Genomic DNA, 6,000 nt, shown 5'->3' with positions numbered 1-6,000 from the left:
ATATTGAATTCAGTAGAAAATTAATAATATTGTGGAAAACGTATCGACTCCCAAGGAAATGCTGATCGCGGAATTGGGTTAGATGTCATTACTTGTCTTCGCCAATTCGCATCAGTTTTAAGACAACGATCTATGCTTGTAACCAATATAATAGCAACTAAAATCGCAAATGGAATTGAAAGAAAACGGTTCTACCGATTTGTCCGCTGGTACCTTACCGGGGACGCCGAACGCAGCCAGGATGGGAAAGTAAATGGCTTGGATATCGTGAATCACCCATAGAATACGAAGCTTCGTCAGAAAACTGAGGGACATGATTTCACTCTAAATTTATTCTCGTTATGCTTGCATGAAACTTTGGTTGGAACTCTGCTCGAATTCCACTCACTTATAGTAGAGGCAGTTGTGGGCCCAGGAGATCTAGTCCCATGTTGAATGAATTTATTCACAGGCGCTGAACAAACAAATGCAATCACTAAAATTCACTTCAAGACTCTCATTCAGAGCTGTATTAGTATTGGTATTGGTTTATTGTTGTCACTTGTACAGAGGTACAGTGATAAACTTGTCTTACATACCTATCATATAGGTCAATTCATTACACGTTGGGTTAGCACAGAGCGCATTGAGGTAGTACAGAGTGCATTGATCTCGTACAGGTAAAACAATTAAGCGTCACAGCTACAGAGAAAATGCAGTGCAATAAAGTGCAAGGTCACAACAAGATAGATCGTGAGGTGATAGTCCATCTCTTCGTATAAGGGAACAGTTTAATGGTCTTATCACAGTGGGGTAGAAGCTATCCTTAAGTCTAGTGGTACGTACCCACATGCTCTTGTATCTTCTACCCGATGAAGAGGAGAGAAGAGAGGATGACCCGGGTGGGTGGAGTCTTTGATTATGCTGGCTGCTACACCAAGACAGGGAGAGGTAAAGACATAGTCCAAGTAGAGGAGGCTGGTGTCTGTGATGCGCAGGGCTGCGGCCACAACTCTCTGCAGTTTCGTGCGGTGCCGGGTAGAGCAGTTGCAGTACCAAGTAATGATACATCCAGATAGGATGTATGATCAGGCTAAGATACATGCACTCATTACCCTCATACAATTCCCACAAAACAAGAAACTTTTGATCACATATTTGATTCTGGGCTCCGTACTGATTACAACAAACTGGCTCATTCTGCCGTCATATCAGAGGAAATTATTGGTAAATTAGTTTATTATTTTCACATGTACCGAGGTACACCGAAAAACTGTTTTGCATGCCATCCAGACAGATCATTTAATTACAACAATGCATTAAGGCAGTACAAGGGAAATCAATAACAGAATGCAGAATAAAGTGTGACAGTAACAGCGAAAGTAGAGTGCAGGCAGAAAAAAAGGTGAAGGACCATGATGAGGTAGAATGCAAGGTCAGGAATCCATTTTACCATACCAGGGACAGTTTAATGTTCTTTTCACAGCGGGATAGAAGATTGCCTTGAGCCTGGTGGTACGTGCTTTGGGGCTTTTGAATCTTCTGCCCGGTGGGGGAGGCGAAGAAGAGAGAATGTCCGGGGTGGGAGGGGTCTTTGGATATGTTGGCTGCTTTACCGGGGCAGCGAGTAGTGTAGACAGAATATGAATATTTTCGTTTTGCTGCACAGGCCACAATGGGAGTGGATTGATTCCTCCACATAATATGCGCAGCAGAGTTCCGAACTGTAGAGATTTCATTGGTGCGGAAGGATATGAGACAGGCCAAACGGAGAGTGGGGTGAATAAGACCAGTGTTCCTGTGATGAATGGCGAAGCCAGTGGTTTTCCATTGGAAAGGTGTATGTCCATTACTCAAGTGGTTCTGGTGTTTGTAGATGAGTAAAAAAATCGGATGCCGAGGAGTAAGGGGTAGTTCTTCGCTGAATGCGATCAGGGGTGCAGGGGGTTTAGATTGGTTGGTTATTGGGACCAAAAGTACCCTGGTGTCTAATTAGCCGTATGTGATGTTGCAAATATCCTTGCAGGGTATAAGAACGCTGAAAAAGTCAGGAACTCGTGAGCTGCGAGTATAAGTCACCTGAATAACATTTGTGTCCGTGTAAAATTCAGTACTTATTTATTTCCATCTGGTACGAAAAGAAGCCAGGAAGGGACTGAACCATGCTTATGGAGGATTATATGAGTTTCAAAAAGAGTCTATTGCTGGCGCTTCATGGGGTGAGACATATGTTGGCTCTGGTCCATCTAACTTTCATGTAGTACCCTATAATAAAACTTTTATAATACTGTTACAAGATTAATTTTGATTTTTAACTGTTGAACTGAATACCAGATCCAAAGCTGGAGCTAATGCAAACAACATGGAGACCTTCAATTTACTTTGGAAGCTATTCCTAAACTGGATAAAAAGCTGGATCGAATATTTGCCGATTTGGAAACACTCTTCAAGTACATTGAAGACAGACAAAATACACTCATTCAGGAAAACGCTAAACAGCAGCAATTAATTGTTGAGCTGGATCAAGCTGGTAAAAAGAGAGATTCCAGACTGAATGCACTTGAAAAAAAATTTATTCAGATCAAACAAAAGCTGGAACAGCAAACACAGAGGAGTATTGATTTAGGGAGCCGCAGTAGGAGAAGGACTGTAAGAATCATCGGATTTCCCGAGGATGTTGAAACTCGCAACCCGATTGAATTCTTTTCTAAACTTCTGGTCGATGTGTTTGGCTCTGAAGTGTTTTCTGCTCAGCCTATTCTTGGTCGTGCTCATCGAGCAATAAGACCGAAGCCTCCGGCAGAGCAAAAACCACAGCCAGTTATACTGAGATTTCATTACGCGAGTATGAAAGAAAATTTAATTGCAATTGATCGTCGTCGTGGAATGATTCAGTATAAACAGTGGAAGTTTCGTTTGGTTGAAGATTATACTCCAGAAGTTATGAAAGAGAGACTGAGTTACAAACCCAGTTAGATCACGTCTTTATCAAAGCGATTACCATCCAGCATTATTATTTCCAGCACGGCTGAGAATTACATTATCCGATAAACCTCGTAAATGGTTTAATTCTGTCAAGGATGCCGAAGGTGTTCTCATGGACTAGCCTTCAATTTTAGAGGGTTAAGAAATGCGTTCTTCCTTGATTTAATACTTATTTGGTCCATTAAATAATAATTAATTTCAGATTTGACTCGTCCTAACTTTGGAGATATTTTTTCTCTTTGGTTAACGTTCTCCTGATTGGTTTTGGAACATGGACACCTATCAGACTTAACGATTCCTCTTTTCCTTTTTCTATCATCTCTTTTAGTTCAATATTTTTTAATACTCTGTTTTAATAATAATCGAGAACTTGACAAAGTGATTGATTTTTTTTGTAATAATTATAGAACTATTTTTTAAAATGTGGATTGTGAATATCCTTTGCTTTTGTTTCATTTTTTTTTACAAGTTTGCTTGTAGTTCGGTAAATTTGTTTTGGGTTTCTCGATATTTTGTTTTGACTAAAAGGTGGTTTAAATTCTTTTCAATATTGTAGTTTTGCCACATTTATAGATAGCTTTCTGGCTGCCTATTGGCCAGTTTTAAGGCTTTTGTGGGTGGGGGGTGGGGTGTTTTTAGCTTAGCTTTTTTCATCTGGACTGATGAACTACAAGTATGTCTGAATTCTCGTCATATCCGGCTCCTCTTTGAACTCTTTTTCCTCTTCCTGTTAATGAGCCTCCTGTGCAGTAAGGTTAACCCTTTACACACCGTATGGTTTTAGTCTATTAAAATGGATAAGATGATGTATTTTTTTGTCTGGTATACCAACGGTTTAAATAATCCAATTAAGCGCAAAAGGTCTTTAAAGTTTTTCATAGGCTGAATGCCCAGATTATTTTTGTGCAGGAGACGCGTATGAGGAGAGAGGACAATCAATGCCGTTTTAGCTTTTGGAGGGGTCAACATTCCCACTCTAATTCACAAGCAAAGGTGAAAGGACCCTCTATTTTCATAGACTCCTTAGTTTCATTTGTTCATCATGAGATAATTTCAGACCCGAATGGTATTTTTATTAATTACTGGCTTACTTCATAATAAAAAAAATGTTATGATTAATGTCTATGCACCTAACGTTGATCATCCTGAATGTTTTAAACATTTATTTGCATCTTTTCCTAATTTAAACGAATATACTTTGATTATGGGTGGAGATTTCAACTGCTGTTTAAACCCTCCGATGGATAGATCTGTGTCGAATCCTGCACTTCCAAACAAATCCGCTGTTTTTATTAATTCCTTTTCAGCTGATTCCAGAATTTTGGATGTTTGGAGATTTCTACACCAATATGATAAAGAACTTTCATTTCTTTCTCATGTTTATCATAATTACTCGAGGATTCATTTTTTTACTGATGCTAGATTAGCTCCATTTATTATTGACTGTAAATATGATGCAATTGCCATTTCTGATCATGCACCGTTGAAATTATCAATTAAATTGGCAGATGCAACCTCTGGCGTCAGACAATGGCGATTCAATCCTTATTGCAAGATTCAGACTTTGTCCTATTTATTAAAGAACAGATTTCATTTCTCTTTTTAACTAATTTTACTGAAGAAATAGCCAGGGGGATAATATGGGATACTTTTAAAGCAAACATCTGCGGTCAAATTTATCATACTCTGTTGGACTGAAAAAATGAACTAATAATGAAATTTCTACATTGGCTGACAAGATTAAAGAAATCGATAAAAAAATATTCTGGTGGTCCCAATTTGGAGCTCTATAAAAAGAGAACAGAACTTCAATTACAACATATTTTACTATTAAAATCTCGAATTGAAAATCAATTACTTAAAACCAGAATTCAGTGTTATCCACATAGTGAAAAATCTGGTAGATTGCTTGCCAATTAACTGAAAGCTGCTTCAAATACACGTCAGATTACTAAAATTAGTAAATAAGATGGTAAATACACGATGGACCATGAACAAATTAATAAATCTTTTCAAGAATTTTATACTTGTTTGTTCCAATCAGAATTCTCTGTGGATTCTACATTAATGCATGAATTTTTAAGGGATGTGAAGATTCCGAAATTATCATGCAATGAACGTTCAATATTAGATGCACCCATTTCGGAGGAAGAAATAAAGAAAGTAATTTTTTCAATGAATTCGGGTAAAACACCCGGTCCTGATGGGTATACAGTCGAATTTTTAAAATTCTTTTCTCATCTTCTTTCTCCCTGGTTAGGAAAAAAAATAAAGATTCCCAATCAGTGGGTGAAATACCATAATCCTTTTATGAAGCTACTATCTGTTTAATTCTTTAAAAAGGATAAAGATCCCACTGAATGTGCATCTTATAGACCCTTCTCCTTATTAAATGTGGATTCCAAAATATTTTCCAAAGTATTGGCTTCTACATCGGAAATGTTCTTCCACGTATTATCTGTGATGACCAGACAGGATTTATCCAGAGTCGTTATTTGCATTTTAACATGAGGAGATTAATGAATATTATATACGCCCCTTCATCTAAAATCCAGAATGTGTAATCGCATTAGATGCTGAAAAGGCGTCTGATAGAGTCGAATCTGAATATTTATTTAATACACTTGAGAAATTTAATTTTAGTCCCAATTTTACATCTGCGATCAAATTGATTTATCACACACCTATGGCTTCAATACTTACTAATTATCAGAGATCCCCTCTGTTCAGGCTTTTTCGAGGTGCGAGACAGGGTTGCGCTGCAAGTTCTTTATTATATGATATTGCTTTGGAACCTTTGGTAATTGCCCTTCGGTATTCTTTTAACATATTTAGCAGCACTCGTGGACAGGGGATTCATAAGGTATCTCCTCATGCAGATGACTTGTTACTTTATATTTCTAACCCGGAGGAATCCATCCCTACAGTATTATCACTGCTTGCTCAGATTAGTGTTTTTTTATGTTTATAGATTAAATCTTAATAAGAGTGAACTCTTTCCATTAAACATGCAAGCCTTAATTTATAGGCAATTAC

This window comes from Pristis pectinata, chromosome 37 (assembly GCF_009764475.1).
Source record: "Pristis pectinata isolate sPriPec2 chromosome 37, sPriPec2.1.pri, whole genome shotgun sequence".
NCBI classification, from domain to species: domain Eukaryota; kingdom Metazoa; phylum Chordata; class Chondrichthyes; order Rhinopristiformes; family Pristidae; genus Pristis; species Pristis pectinata.
This window is presented reverse-complemented; position numbering follows the sequence as displayed.